Genomic DNA, 17,376 nt, shown 5'->3' on the forward strand with positions numbered 1-17,376 from the left:
AGAATATTTTTAAAATCTACACGTTGTACTCAAAAATGCTACAACGTCGATTTCAAAAATGTCTGACGTGCAGTAATATAGTATTTCATATAGTGCTGAACGTGAAATATATTTCTTTCCACTATACGTTCTTCACTTGTCATGAAGTGCAACGTTTTGCTGGAATTTTCAACTTTTATATCTTGATAAATTGTCGAAAAAATTTACACTTAATATTTCAATCAAATAACTTGGTGAAAATAAATATAAGTTTGAATACTAGTTAAAAAAAATTATAATTAAAAAGATTCTGTATAATGATAAAAATAATGATATACATTAAAAATACTAATGGCATGATGAGCAATTTATTTTTTTTCAATATAATTTTAACATTCTCTTTTAGAGTGTTTAAAAGCGATTGAAATAGCTATTGCGCCAACTTTTTTTAAATACTATTCTTTCATCTTTCCGTTCTATCTATTCTATTATTCTATCTTTCGTTCATTCATGATTATTCTAAAACGACTTTTCTAAGGAAATGATGCTCTCACATCGCCGCGATAAGGAACGCGAGAATGCTGCCGTGAGCGTTCCCGGGGAAGAAAATGTCATCCGTTCGCAATGAAGCAGAATTTTTCGCCTCGCTTCTCTTAACGGTAAGTTAGAATTTCTCTCGAGAACGCGGAACTAAGCGAGCCCGAAATTCTCGCAGACGTAAGTGTACTCGGCGCACTTGTGCCATGGAAAGGGAGAACCCAACGCGGAGAAGCATTAGGAACTATTTATCAGTTGACTTTCCATTTCTTGTGTATTCCCTTCGGGAAGAAATAGTGCTTGGTCAAGGAAAAAGACAGACAGGAGTTACATTATACACAAGTCGCTTAAGTTTGTGAAGCACGAAATTTGAAGAAATGTCATATAAAGAAACTCTTGACCAAAGACTATGGGAATTTCGAAAGCTTGTCATTTTAGTGTGAATGGTATGGCTCTGAGAAATTAGTTTCTTACTTGCTTAACTTATTTATAAACTTGGCGAATTACGTTGAAGAAAAAATCGATTAAAGAATCAATTGCAATTGACGCAAAAATGTATACAAAATGGGCAATAAATCTTGTTACATATATGTTATACTTATAACATGTAGTAAACGGGATGCAAATGTTACTTCTCAAGCATTTATTACAAAATTATCCACTGGTGGATTCACTTACCTTGTTTTGGATGCCCTTACATCAAAAGTCGATGTGTATTACGCAGGATACTTATGTTGCAGCTCCATTTTGCCATGCAAGAGAACGAGAAATCCTGTAACAAGAGAAACGAGGTCAGTTTCTAATAAGTTATTTTTGATTTACAAAACACAGGCCTTGTTTATTATAATATATTAGAAAAAGAAAAGAAGTAATAAAATAAAATCACAAATTCTCTAAGTATAAACATTTGAGTAAACTTATGAAATTCAAAATTAATTCTTGACTTTAAAGACCGTGCATTTTCCTGTCGGATTAATTTTTACGCGAAAACATTTGCAGCTACAAAATTGGCAAATTTCACTAAAAGTAGATGAATCAAAAAGCTCTTTATATATATTAAAAATGCAGAATAATTTTAAATAAAGAGTCAACTATATAGCTCATCGAAGAACAACGAAAGAATATAAAATAAAAGGAGAAAAACAAGGAACATATCTCTCGGGACGAAAAGGTAGGTCACGCACAGAATTCAAGTTGTTGCACGCGATCTTCAATATTTGAAACCGCACGAATTCACGAAAAAATGCTTTACGTTCGCGATTTAACTCTGCGTGTTCGACGTCGTCATGCATCAGATGTGTATGTAGCCCGCAGCGCAGACGTAGGTAACTGCATTAGTCCCCTTCGTGACGGTCGGTAGGGTCCTTTGAGGGTGGCATGGGTGCCGAATACCAATCAGTTATGTCAATTGGCCCCAACAAAGTAATGAATGGTAATTGCAAGCCGCGCCGGCCTCGCACCGTCCCTCCGTCTCTCCACCCCAATACACGCTATCCGCCCTTCGACCGATTTCAAACACGCTTTCCTCTCTGAACTGTCCACCGGCTCGCATCCATCGCGAGTGGATCCCCGTACCGATCACCATCGATTTTAAACCGTCTAATCGGATTTTCGCGCGGGATACAGACAGGCGTGGGTAATCATCGGCGGATTCACGCGAATTAATGCATATCGGAGTCTCGTGTGAGTCGTCAAAAAAATTTTCGATTTACTAGTGAAACATGAACGGGTAATTGAGAATGTTTTTTTTTTTCAAAGAGGGTTAAAATATTTTATTATAGTCACAGTACAATATTTTAATCGTTTTCATATAGAGCTATATTGTCTAATAAAAGATATATAAATTGCCAATATAAAATAGATATAAAATAGATATAAAAGTTTCTATCGAAGAATATAATTGAAATATAGATTAGTGTAAAAAAATAGAAAATATCACAATACTATGACATTATTTAAATATTTTAAACATCACGTTAATCGTAATTTTTAATATAAATTTTATTTTGATTAATTTTATATCTAATTGTGTGTTGATTGCGGATATATTTTCTTATTTCTTTCTTTACGTCAGTAAATACTTTTCTCAAAACTTTATGAATTGTTTAAAATAATCATAAAGCAGCGTTATCAGTTGCATCCCAAAATTTCCCTCGCTAACGTTTCTCCCGGGGCCGTTTAAAAATTTACTTAGCAAAGTGTCCCATTTTCGTCATGCCGGAAGATTTAAAGGAGCGGCATGCGGCTTTCTACCGAATGACGCGGCACGTTTTCCAGACATGTGGAAAGAAAAACAAGGTAACCGCCTACCTATCTGTTATCTGCTAATTACGCGACGTAATTACGAATCCTTGCATGACCAGCTGGTCGACCATCGTCAGAAAAATAAGACTTACCTACCAGGTGATTATGTTTTGCATTTTCGCGTGTAATTACGCTTGATTGCCGCCGGCGAGTTTCGTTGCTGCGCGTAAAAGGTTTTTCGTGCACGTAAAAAACATCCGATTCTTTTGTTGGAGCATTCGTGTTCGTCTCGGTGACGGTCGAAGAAACGTTAAAGCGTAGCCTCGTGTCTTTATTACCGTTATTCAGTCGACGTAATACAAAAGGAGATCCCTCGGAATGAAACTTCGCGCTCGTTTCCATGCCATTCGTTAGTGTCTTTGAAGGAGCCGCGATGCAGTTTGCGAGTATATTCGCAGTTTACAGAGTGCGACGCGATAGAATTGCTACTGTACCATATCTTCTTTTTCCCTTCTCAACTGAAACTTATTATTAATTGTAATTTATTATTAATGTACACTTGTACGCGAAAAAAGATGTTTTTAGATGATTTCTTGTTGTGTTTGAAATATCAAATGCTGTTGCTTAATAAAGAAGATCTACTGTAAAATTATACATTTGCAAATTTGCACTGTTTACAAAGAAATCATTCTAATAAAATCACGTGTAAATTGTATGAATATATAAAAAAACGTTTTACTCTTTTTGACACAGGAAATAAAAATTTTATTTCAAAACTAATTCCAACGTGATATTGAATAATGATTTACGTTATGTTATAATTTTAAAATATTATCTATTAAATTGATAGATATATAAATTAAAAGAAATAAAAAGGATTTTGCTCTCTTTGCATCAGAGAACGAAAATTTCATTTAAAGTTTAATTACAAAGATATTAAATAATTTATATTAAATCATAAATTTATACCATCAATTAATTAATTTTAAAAAATCTACAGAAGCGCGCGAAGTGAGCTTCTGATGTTTACCGACGAGTTAAAATTATATCTGACAGAATTGCGCGCTAGAAATGCCAGCGTAATAATGTGCATACCGACATGCTTGTATTAATTTGCAATGATAATGAAATGATTGTTTACCGAAAACTTCCTTCGTATGATTCTATCTCTGTTTATGATTGAAATCGATTTATTTGTGCATTACCGAGAGCACATTCGTCACGTGCAAACACCACGTGCGAATTCGTGATACTGAAATGGGGAGATACCCGGTAAACATTGATCGACTCACGAAATTGAAATTCAACGGAGCATCGTTGTTTATCCATTGTACTCGAGCGCTTCCATAATCAATTGCGGAAGATTCGCGTGTATCCTGCCGCATTCGATGTAGTCCCTTACTGTATTTTTCTTTGCCAGATATGATTGATCATTGTCATACTTGGCGGTAACAAACACTTGAATGCGCATTGTGATATCGTAAATGTGTGTAAAGTGTATATATATATGTGCGCGGACGTAATAAAACATACGTACAAATTCTATCTTTTCACCTGAAGTCCGACTAAATCTTGAAGAGAGCGACGACAATGTGTAGTAAGTGCAGCCCTTCACTCACAATGCCCATGCAGTAACAAGGTTCGTGTAAAGTGCTCGCAAATCAGACTCGATAAAATGGTAATCGCACCTCGGGTTCGCTCGAACGTCCATAAGAGTGAGAAAAAAAAAAAGAAAAAAAAGCTAAGTCCTTATTCCCTGACAGTTCTCTCCAATGCGCTGCCAATCAGCGCTAGCGATGAAGTTTTTGCTTCTAAATACATACATTGTAAAATGAAAGGATTGATAGATCGCATCATTAAGCGAGAATGTAATTCAAATTTGAGAAAGTACACGCGGAGGTAGGGTTGCCAGATTTGAAAATCCCGAATGGAGGACACAATTTTAAAAACCCCAAAAAAAAAAAATGGAAATTGAATAGACAGATGAATTAAAATAAATAAGTATTGCAGCCGTAATTATTAATATATTTCAAACTATAACAACATATTTATATTTACGCATATGTATATATTAATATATTTCTCTTTTCTGTATATCAAACTTTATTTCATCAGATCCACGAATACTAATTATTGCACATACTTAACACTGCTTCGTGCAGTGTTCAGCATTTCGGGATTGTTTTTTATTTTTGTGACAAATTCTAAGCAATTTTCGGAAAAATTAAAATAAATCATTAGTTCACGAAATTGGAGGACAAATAGCGTCCTCCGGAGAACAGAAAAAATTTTACTAAATTGGAGGACTGTCCTCCCTATTGGAGGACGTCTGGCAACCCTACGCGGAGGAAACAGAGAAAAGTATATAAATATATAATATTGCGATTTAAATGTTGAATATATCGAGAATCTTGAGAAAATAAAAATTTAATTGCAACCAATAAACATTATTACTGAAAAATATAAATTTCATGCGAGAATTTTCCTGCAAGACAGGCGGATTTCGTGCGCTCGGCCAAGTCGGAAAATGCCTTTATCCTCGTTGAGCGTCGGAGGAAAGAGTTGAATGAACTTTTAAGAAAGTTTTTTTCGGTGATTTATTCGTGTCGTACGGTCGTAAGGATTTACATCCGCACGTTCGTTTTCCTTTTACGGTAGAAAAGCCACTTTGGCTCCGGGAAACGGTATACTGAGATAGAAATTCTGTTTCGGTTCTATTCTGAACCGGGCTGTACAACTGATTCAGGTACGCGGATACGGAAATATAGATTCACGCTTCAACAGCGCGCTATAGACGTGTCCGTTTATGCACGGCGCGTTAATAAAAGCGCATAACAGTAGGAAGCTAGCTCATTATTAATTAAGGATATGAGTGCAAGTGATACTGCCTATTGTTCCCTGGGCATCTTTACTAGCTTTTGTGAACTATTTTATATCTTTGAATAAATATTTGATGTTATTCAATTTCGACGAATGTATTATATAATCAATCCTTTTTTTTACGTACGCAATATCGCAAAATATTACGCTTGTAACACAGGGAATGCAATCATTTTCTATTTAATTTACACTGGCAACATTTTAAACACGTGTTATTAAAAATTTGTATATTGAATACGTTAGTCATGCTACCGAGAAATTTCTTTCATATTTTTGAATATATATATTATTTTACAAATCTATTTATTGCATGGTCTATCAATACATCATGCACAGTTAATTTCTAGTTACTATAATAATCATCACCTGTACGTGACGGGAAACGGGCGTGGCTGTGACGGCTAATTTCTGGATTGTTAGGGAAGTCCTATTAGCATTAGAGCAAATGGATTCTATCTCTCATGTGATGTAACAAAGTCATTGTTTAATTAACAATATACGTGTAATTCACAAATAGGGCGTGCAATTAGAGAGCTCATTTCTTGATTTTTTTATTTGGAACAAATAAATTAAACGTTGACAAATAATTAATCTGATTTTATCCAGTAAATAACTTGATACGTAAAAGCTGATTTAACATTATTACTCGCATCTGCAGACTTGAGATCAAACAGCAAAGAGGCTGTAAGATTTCTCGTTACACGTTCAAAAACAAAGAGATCGTTAGGACATTTATACGGTACGTTGTATCGGTAACTCAAGCGAAAGCTTCTTAGCTTTCCACGCTATAGTCGACGAAATGCGCCAATCGATGCGGTTGTGTGTCACCAACATCTGTGCCTTATATCGACTGATGCAGCATAAGCTTTGTCTTGCCTTTCTACGAATATTTCGGAAGATATTTCGCATCGGGCTTCATATATTCTGAGGCAAAGTTCAGATCTATCAGTTTGGCATTTGAATATTCTCTCTCGAACAATCTCTCCCTGCAACACAAACTATTTGTATATCAGAGAATTGATTACGTTTTTTTCATGCAATATTTTCTTATCATGTACTGCATAATTTCCGTGTAACTATTATTTAATAGTTAAATTATATAATATCAAAAAAATAATCCTTTATATAAATTATATATATATATATATAATTATATATATATATAAAAAATAATCCTTTATATAAATTATATAATATCAAAAAAATAATCCTTTACGTTTGAAATTTCCTTCTTCTCTAACGTCTTTTATTTTCCCGAAAATCTTCAACCGGATGAAATCACAATATATTACGCGCATAAATCTCATAACGCGAATATCGTAAATAAAAAAGAATTGCTGTTATCAAAGGCGCGCGCTTTTATACAATACAATGTAAGAGTCGTGAAAAATGCGCAGGAAATTTATATAACTAGAATGTATGCGTTACATTTGAGCATACAAAGAAAAGCACACTGCAGCGCACTAAAATGGCAACATCGACGAGAGCTTCCACGATTATGGCCTTCCTTGATAACCAATATCCGGCGTGCGAGCTCCTATTGCTAGGTGCATGCACGCTGGATGACAAATATGCTCTTACTACGCCTACGGCGCATATATTATTCATACCGCTATTATCATAACGCAATGTCGACTGGTTTACGAAGCAAAGATGCTATACTCGATAGTTGGGAAGTGCTCCAGAAACGAGGAGCAAGCGGAGCATGATCGTGGTCGGGGTTTTCGATTAATGAGACAAGCAACGTTTTTATGCGCGTCCCGGGAATTTTTTTCTTCAAAATACTCCGACGCTCTAATTCAAGAGCCGCGCGTTGCTTTACATAATAAATTCACCTACGTGTTACATGCGCAACTATGTAATAAACCCGGTTGTTTTACGCGCGCAATCTACATTCATAACAGAGATAATAATTATCGGAGCAGTTTTAATGTCGCGTAATGCTCGCATATATAAAGAGGCATAAAGAGACCCTACGCTTGAACAACATGTCGGGATGATTTAACGCGATGATAACACGGATCTCGACTTGCATCGTATTTCATGAGCTGTGATCATGCAGTGGCATGGATGGACGCGGCCGCTTTTGCCGGATGGACCGAGAGGAAGTGTCCGCCGGTGAAATGAGACTAATGTACTTGGAGCACGTGCGCCAATGATGACACATCGTTTATGTGCTAGGTACATACAAGGCGACATATGACACTAAAGCAGCTTCGTTACGGAAAAAGGCTAGGTGACAAATATTTGTCCAGCCAGATGTTAACACACGGTTTCGAGAGAAACGCTGCGCAATAATCTAACTAAAGATTATGCAAATAAAAAACTAAATGTAATGTTTATCAAATGTTCCTTTTATTTAACGTGTTTCTTGTGTAAATGGTTTATGTATTTAATTTTGTAAATTTAATATTTTACACTGAATTGTGGCAGATTCAAAGCTGATGTGAATTAGATATATGAATTACGTAAGATTCATATTTTTTAAAAAAACATATGTAAAATAAACTTTAAAAACAATGACCTTTTATACATTGTTAAAATATTAAACATGTTAAATAAGTGAAAATTTTAGAAAAGATTTTCTATCTCCCATGTGTGTTAAAGTTGCGATAGAAAGATAAACAAGTTTTTATCAACAGGAAATGTTACAAACAACAAAGTACGTAAATATTATATGCAATATTTTTTTCATAATAGATGCAGCTACATTTTTGTTTCATGCAATTGCCTAAAGCATATATTAAGTTATAAAGCTATTGTCGCCAACAACAAAAACATGAATTGTAGACAAGATCAATGTACACAGTATCGGGTTTTAAAATAGTTTTTAAAATTGCGATTATTTTGAATGTTATCGTATTGTGGAATTTGATTGCTTTTTGCTTCAAATTTTTAATATCGTATATTTAAAACTTGTACATTTAAAACTTTTAAAATATATTAATTTATGAAATTTAAATTTTATTAAATAAACATTAAAAAATTGTTAAATACTATACTATATATTATACACTCGTTCCCAATATACAAATATTTATATGAAAAATCGTGACACTATCTTTAAATCTAAATAAATAATTATCTAATTAACAAAAAATGCGACTCAGTAGAAAAACGAAACGTAAATATAATCTATTTCATTAATATATTTACAATTTTCAAATTTCAATATTTTTTTCGCCTACGAAATAGGATTAATTTAATCTTTAATAATTATATATTAATAAAAGGCTTAATGAAGGAAATGTTCGCGAGTTAAATTGTAATTATAAATTATGATTAATATTATTTTTCAATACATCTCTACATTAACTTATTTATTTTAATCAGATTTTCATAACTCAACTTCATTTTCATAAAAATCAACTTTCATAATTCAACAAAATTTAATAAAATACATTTTAGTGACTAGTAATCGTAAAGAAAATGCGACTATAATTAAATCATTGGAGAACAGAGACAAAAATATCAACTAAATTTAATTTTAGAAATTCTACTTCTCTTATGCGCGTGTAATCTGTTTTTTGAATATTTCAAAAGACGAAAGAAGAAGACATAAGATAATGATTCTGTCTTCTGCTCTCCGGTATTATATAGCTTTGAAAATTAATCTATAAATCTAGGGAATATAAATCCGATTAAGCGTAATGACTTTATGCGGCTTTAAATCTTAATGCGGAATCAATCCGCTTTGCTTTCCGACTTTTCGAAATAAAAGTCGGGCAAATTCGATCGGGGAAGTGTGAGTGAGATTCATTGGAATAGACGTTAAGTTTATTACTTGCGACTTTTCGGGCAGTGAAAGTAGAGTTCCAAGCATGCTCCAGGGACTGGAAGAAAGATATTCCAGGATCGTTACTCGACATTTGGCACAGATATTCAATGAGAGTTCGACGAACTCGAATTAACCGAAGAAACTGGAGATTAAGTAGGAAAAAATAGAGTTCGCGAGCATGCTGTAGCAGTATCTCGATGTTACTTTATTCCATTTCATTCGATTCATTTGATAACAAGTAAATTAAAAATTTCAATTGCGCAAAATAAAAATCGTAGTTATTTCTACCCGAAACGATGATAACGGAAGAAATCAAATAATTCCAATTTGCATGTTTACATGGAAGCTGTGCGTGTATCATCATATCAAAAAATTGAACGTCAAAATCGTATATATTCCTGATATTTCTAAATATCAATATCTTAATTAAAAATATCGTATATTTTATTTTAACCGACAACTAAATTTAATGAAATATTTGTTTCGGGATATACATGTAATTCTATGTTTCCGGTTGTTTACTATTATTGCGCTTTCAGCTTCGAAATTCAAATGTGCCCTTTACCGCGTACTATATGAATGCAACTTTTAACAATTTTATTTGTGCACAGCGCGTATGTAAAGTATATACAGGGTGTTTCATTTTAATCGTCCCAGACAAATATTTCGAAAAATATGAAAGATACGGAAAAACGTTTAGACAAAAGTTGTTTGATTCTAAGGAGAATATAAGACGGTGTCATTGGTTTGATCTTGAGTGAAGGAAAACACATAATTGTTTCGAAGAAAAAATATGTAATTTGCAATTAACAATTACATATTTTTTCTCAAGAACAACTATGTTTTTTCTTTACACTAATTGTTTCTTCACATTATTTTGTGTGTGAAAGTATTAAGGTAAGATAATCGAAAAATGATTTTACTAGATATTTTATGGTTTATGTAAAATTAAGAAATTATTTCAAGCCTCATAACTCGAAAAGTATTTAATGAATAATAACTTAATTATAGTGTTTTGGAAAGCTCTCGAGATAAGCTACAAGATATGCAATGAAAAATAGGGGATTCCATTTAAAAAAACAAAGTTGAACTCCATATGACCTTGGCACGTTTACTCAAGGTCAAACCAATGACACCATCTTATGTCCCCCTTCGAACCAAACAACTTTTGTCTGAAACGTTTTTCCGTATCTTTCATATTTTTCGAAAATATTTGCCTGGGGCGATTAAAATAAAACACCCTGTATACATTATTTTTTCAAATCTCTTCTTGTTCGGATAATCGTAGGTATCGCTATAATTTTTCAGTAGCTCTCATGATACCCCGTGCATCGTGGGATTAGCACGACGCAAATTCTAATACAAACGAGACGATAAAATCGCCGTCCATAGATATAATTACTTGCGCACTGGCCGGACACAGATAGGAAATTAGTTTGTTCTCGCTAATCGCGGCCTGTGGTTTACGTGTATGTTGCAGGGCTACGGTTCTGCCCTAGGTAGATTTTGCTATCTTGTATGGTCTATCTGGAATCTGGACAGTGACACATTGTTGCTACACCGGATATTTCTGTAACAATGAAGATCTGTCGCGATGTGTCTCATCATCCGTATGACGCGTGCGACGTGTTGTGCGGTTTTAGAATTAAATCGCATTATCCTTCACCATGTATTAAATTTATAATTTCGAGATAACATAACAATTTTGTATGAAATACATTTTTCTCTTGGATAAAAAATATTTTGAATTTATTAATTAATTGATAGTTAATAAAAATTTTTAAATTTATTAATTAATTGATAATTAATAAAAATGAGTAAAAAAATTCATTTCTTTCTTTTTATAGAGTAGAAAAAGTAATTTGTTTCTCGACATTTTATATTCTGTTAATTCACATCATTATTGATTCTTTTAGAACATGTTTGAAAGAGACAAATGACAAAATATTACGAGAAATTATAAAATAATTTACGCTTCAATCTGTTTAAATACCTGTTATGTGAATATTCGTTATTCGATCGATGCTCTTCAATTTCGTTTGTTTCGAAATTTCACCAAGAAGATTCTCCCGCACACACGGATAAATCGTGATAAAAGGCACTCGATCGCGCGCGCAAATTTACACGCACAATACACGATTTAATTACACTTTCGAATGAATGTGTGCGCATTTACTTTTGCGCACACATTCATTTTCGACGCGAAAAAACGACATGAAATTGATTAATTCTAATTAAAATCGCGATCGTGAGACGAACGTAACGTTGCGTGTCGCGTCACCCGATATCGACGACAAACTTGACAGTTGGCGGACTTGTGAGCGATTCGCATTCCTTGCGAGTGACGTACGAACCTTATTTGATTTTTCGCGCTTCTGCGCTCCCTCGTTGCACGATTTTATCGCGAGAGATGAGTATCGAGCAAAATTTTATTGGTAAAATGAATATCCGACATTTACTTGGATTACGACGACATTAATTACGAGACACTTTTCAATTTAATAGACTTATTCGCGATCGAATTACGGTAAGTCGATTGGCTGTTACGTCACTTTTCGCCGAGACTCCTGACACCTGTCTGCATGAATCATTAACTCTATTCGAATATAGATTGTATATATAACCGCCAACTAAAAAAATTGACCAATCACGCGCCTAGTATAAGGCCGCCATATTGTTACTACTTTTCGTGCTAGCCGCGTGATTGGCCAATCGTCCTATGCCCATGCATTAGATATCTATGCTTTTCGCGTCTATGCTTGAGTTAGCGGCTTTGAATTAGGGATGGGCGATTTTTCCAAAAGAATCGATTTTTTGGATCGATCTAGATCGGAGACTTAAAAATCGATTCGCCAAAAAATCGACTGTTAAAGAATCGATCTATCAGAAATCGATCTCTTTATTTAATTTTACAAAATATTAAATATTTTTGAGATAACAATACAACATTATTTCTAATAATAGCACATTTTTGTATAAAAACAAAATTATTCTTCTCACATTCAACTGCGATTAGTTAATTTTTTACAATTCCTTACATCATATAAAGAAAAATTGTGGATTAAGGCCAGGTCTACAATAGATAACTTAAGCCTTAAGTCTTAAGAAATTGACCAATCACATTCGAGTATTCTTTCAAGTATTCTCTTCATATTTGACTGTGATTGGTTAATTTCTTAAGCTTAGAGCTTAAATTACCTATTGTAGACCCGGCTTTAAAGTAAAGACTAAATTTCCTTTCAAATAAATTTGTATAATAATGCTATGCACACATATACGAAAAATCAAGGCGTAATATGAATTTTATACTTTTATTTTTTAGGATCGATCTCTAATCTTAAGAATCGATTCACTGGATTAATCGAAGATGTAAGATCGACCTAAAAAATAGAGAATCGGATATAAAAGAATCGATTCTTCAAAAGATCGATTCAAGATCGCCCATCCCTACTTTGAATTAGCGGCAAAAGCTCTGGCGATAGATCCTTTAATCGTATTGCGTTTCTGTTAATCAAATGGTGATCGTTGAATTTCGGGAGTGTCGAGTAAAATATCGGAATCTTCGCGAGTGATAGTCGATATCTAATTAATGCGACGTAAATGCGGACGGTTAATGGACGCTTCTTGAGATTTCGCGACTGACGTCACAAGTGCAAGCTCCCTTAATACAATCGCACGTCTTTTTCAATCGCCGAACGGTCGTCGTGGTTGTGTAAATTCCAAAAGTATCGAACAATCGTCTTGATCGTGTTGAGAGTAGATAGCGATCGATATTTATCAATCAACGTGGACGCATCATCGAGACTTCGCGACTGACGTCACAAGTGGCAAGTAACGTCACAAGTGCGAGTTCCTTTGATACAATTGCGTGCCTTTTTCAGAAAATTTTCGCTAAATGGCCGTTTTTACGCGTTCGTGGATCGTCGAATCAAAATAATCATGTATACGCGAGTTTCGTGAGTATCGAGGAAAAAGTATCGGCGAAAATATCGATTGTGTTTTAATGCAAGCGCCGCGAGTGACACGAATAACCTAACCTAACCTAACGCGATTAATAAATCTCGAATAAGTCGCGGATAATAAATCTCGTCGGGAGTGAATAAAAGTAAAACCGAGCGATTATTGCAGTAATATTCGATCGAGTATCGATCTAGCGAAAGTAAATCTCGGAGAAAAAGTGTCGCGATCATCGCGAGTGTTGATGATTGATTGACTGACTCAATTACATGCAATGGATCATCATGGGTCATTAGGGGTCACCGATCATCGCAGCTTCTCAGACAGGAAAAATCGAGGAATGGACGAGGGGGGAAACGTCCCACGACAGGGAGGAAATGAATTGCGGCGATTCGTGAGTCTATAATTATGAATCATAATTAAATATATCTAAAAATCATATTTACTCCCTGGATGTACCTAAAAATATTTGCTCCGAGGAATTTTGATAAATTTTTAATAATTTACTACGTAATCGTATCACGCAATTATTGTCATATCAACTGTTTATTATCACGCAGTCGTATAGACATTAAATCGTAATTTCAAAAATTACAATTTATCTCTTTGGCTGATTCGCTCGCGCGTTATTCTAGCGACATTTGATGAAGCGCACGAACAGCAGCTGCAACAAATGATAGCGAACAAAGCAACGATGGGAGAAAGATTGCAGCGTATTCCTGAAGCAATTCTAGCGTACGTGGCCTTTCCCCCTGGGGCAACAACTTTCTAGATAAATCAAATATGTAGTAGAATGCAGTGCGCGAGATGGAGAAGAGACGGGGGGGGGGGAGAGGTGAGGGAGTGAGAGAACGGAAATAGACCTCGGGATTAGGCGGCAGGTAAAATCCCCTTCGTCGAACCCTCCGAACTTGTCTGAATTTCGCGCTCTCGAAATCTAGAAACGCGATAATGTCGCGCGTAATTAATTCATCGTTGCAGTTACATCCTCTCTTCCCTTCCCCTCGCTTTTTTCGCTCCTTTTCCTTCTCTTTTTTTTCTCTTCCCAACTTTTTTGTCGCGTCGTAAAGGCGGTGAGACGTTTAACTTGCCCGAGACTCTCCAGGGAGATATATCTGTTGGCTGTTTAAATAATTCTAATTTGGATATCATTGCATCGAGCCGGAAAATTGAGCCATCCAATTCGTATGGCGTACTAATTCGCGGCGCACTAATCAGAATACGAGATAACGTCGCATAGCACGCACATTCGATTACTATCATCGTCGCAGTTACAGTAGAGTTGCTATCCGTTCGAGTATGAATAATACATCTTTGAGTCAGATATATTTGTTGATGCAACTAACACGCAGGCTTTTATATACATTTTATAATGTTTATAATTTATTAAAATTTTATATAAATATTATATAAATTTTATATTTTATAAATATAAATATAAAATTAAAAAATATAAAATATAAAATTTTATAAAATTTTATATAAATATTATATAAATTTTATATTTTATGTACAATATATTATATATCAAATTTTTAATGTATATATTATATACATATATATGATGCAGATATATAAATAATAAGCTGATATTAAGATAACTTACTATTTAACATGGCATGCAAAAAAATATTGCGGATACATTTCGATAAAAATATTTTAAAGGATGCTTTTTATTTTTTATGTAATATCCTACAATATTAAAAGGCATTTAAATAATTATATAATATAATATTATCACATTCTTCCACAAGAAGAAATTCAAAATTTTAGAAAGTTTAACGTGTAAACGAGACTACATTAACTCTTCAATTATATAACCACTGATAACTTTGTATATGTATCGTGTACTCTGTTACATCATAATTCATGCAAGCGGCAGCTTGCTTTTCTCTGTAATGAAAATTAATACAGTATTAAACAAAGCAATATAAAATATACATAGTGTAATAAAGTATACATAGTTTATAATGTTTGGGGAAACAGTCTAAAAAATAGAAGCACGTGGGTAGAATAAAAATATATATGCAATTTCCGAATAAAAAAAATTCTATTTGAATAATATATTACTAATTTTTTTTATAAAATAATGCTTTCTTTGACCATCATTAATTTTCTATTATATTATATTTTTATGAAATAACATCTTTACACTATATTTTATTAATTTTTATTATATTATTTTCTTCTTAAATGACTATAATATTGTTTTCGATATATTTTATTATTTCTGTAATATTTGACAAAACAAAGTCTGGAAACACGTAAATTGAATAGAAAAGTATGTGCAAATCCTGACTAAAAATATATTATACTAATTCTTTTATGAAATAGTAATATTGCTTTCTGTATTTTATTAATTTTTATTATATTATTTTTTTCTTAAATTGTAATAATTAATGCTTTCGATATATTTTATTATTTTTATAACATTTGATAAGATAAAGTCTGGAAACACGTAGATTGAATAAAAAAGTACGTGCAAGTCCTGACTGAAATGTATTGTGCTAATCCTTTTATAAAATATTGTTTTTTATTATTTTTTATTTTATTTTTTTTTAAGTAGTAATATTGTTTTCGTTATATTTTGTCATTTTTATAACAAAATAAGTCTGAAAAAGTCTAAAAGCACGTAGATTGAACAAAAGAGTACGTGCAAGTTCTGACTGAAAAATAATGTTTGACAAAATGAAGTACGTAGTAGAGGTAGATAGATTAAAGGAGAGGTATATTTGCAAGTCTTGATTAAAAATATTATACTAATATTATACTCATTTTTTTATGAAATAGTAGTATTGCTTTCTGTAATTTATTAATTTTTATATTATTTTTTTATGAAATAGTAATATTGCTTTCCACTTGTTTAATATTTTCGTAGTGTCTGACAAAATAAAGTCTGGAAGCACGTAAATTGAATAAAGGAGTACGTGCAAGTCCTGACTAAAAATAATGTTTGATGAAATAAAGTACGTAGATAGTAGTAGCCGAGGTAGTAGCATTATGTAGACAGATTAAAGGAGAGATATATTTGCAAGTCCTAAACTAAAAATATATTATATTATACTAAGTCTTTTGTGAAATAGTAATATTGCTTTCTGTAATTTATTCATTTTTATAATTTTATATTCATTATTTTTTATTAAGTAGTAATATTGCTTTCCGTGCGCTTGTTTATATTTTGATAATGTTTGACAAAATACAGTCTGGAAGCACATAAATAAAATAAAAGAGTACTGATTAAAATATACATATATATCCTGATATATATATATATATATATATATATATATATATATATCCTGACTAAAATATATATCTTGCATTCTTATGAATCGATATTGTTTTCTGTATTTTATTAGTTACTATTAAATTAATTTTTTTATGCAATGGTATTGTTTGCAATGGTATTGTCTCTTATATTTTTGTGAATTTATGAAAAACAAACTGCAAGCATATAGATAAATAAAAAGAATTTATATATACACAAGTCCTAGTTAGAAAATAAGCTTTTTTATGAAATATTACTTTTATAATATTTTCGAACCGAAAAACAGATCGAAAATACGTAGATAGATTAGAAGTCTTAATTTAAAGAGATTGTATTAATTTTGTGAATAAATAGTAATATATTTCTTTTTGCGTTATTAATTTTCTATTATGTATAATGATATTTTTTTTTGCAATATATTAATAACATTAGTAATATTTTTTCCACATGTTATAATATTTTAGTGACGTTTGTCAAAAATATAACATAGTCTGAAACTACGTAAATAAACTAAAAGTGGACAGGCAATTCCCGATTAAAAACTATATTGTATTAATTTTCTATTAAATTCTAATGTCACTTTTTGCATATTATTTCTATGACATTTGACGAGTTATATAATAGCTCTTTTCAAGCATGTTTACTCGATCATTTCTCTTCCATCTCCATAAAAATATCTCAACATGTCTACGTTCCTTCGCTCATGTTGTTGTGTCTTTCGACAAAATAATTA

General features: G+C 32.7%; 1 protein-coding gene across 2 annotated transcripts in view; it reads right to left on the bottom strand.

The window, feature by feature from the left end:
• Positions 1–17,376, bottom strand: part of LOC145969999 (uncharacterized) — a 164,298-nt gene that overhangs the window by 54,398 nt on the left and 92,524 nt on the right. For both annotated transcript variants that reach the window (XM_083096355.1, XM_083096348.1), the window contains exon 2: positions 1,195–1,288. The gene's annotated coding sequence lies outside the window, so the exon portion shown is untranslated. The remainder of the gene's footprint in view (positions 1–1,194; positions 1,289–17,376) is intronic.

This window comes from Camponotus vicinus, unplaced genomic scaffold (genome assembly GCF_025532165.1).
Source record: "Camponotus vicinus isolate PSW18456_S1 unplaced genomic scaffold, iyCamVici1.0 SCAF_1, whole genome shotgun sequence".
Taxonomy (NCBI): domain Eukaryota; kingdom Metazoa; phylum Arthropoda; class Insecta; order Hymenoptera; family Formicidae; genus Camponotus; species Camponotus vicinus.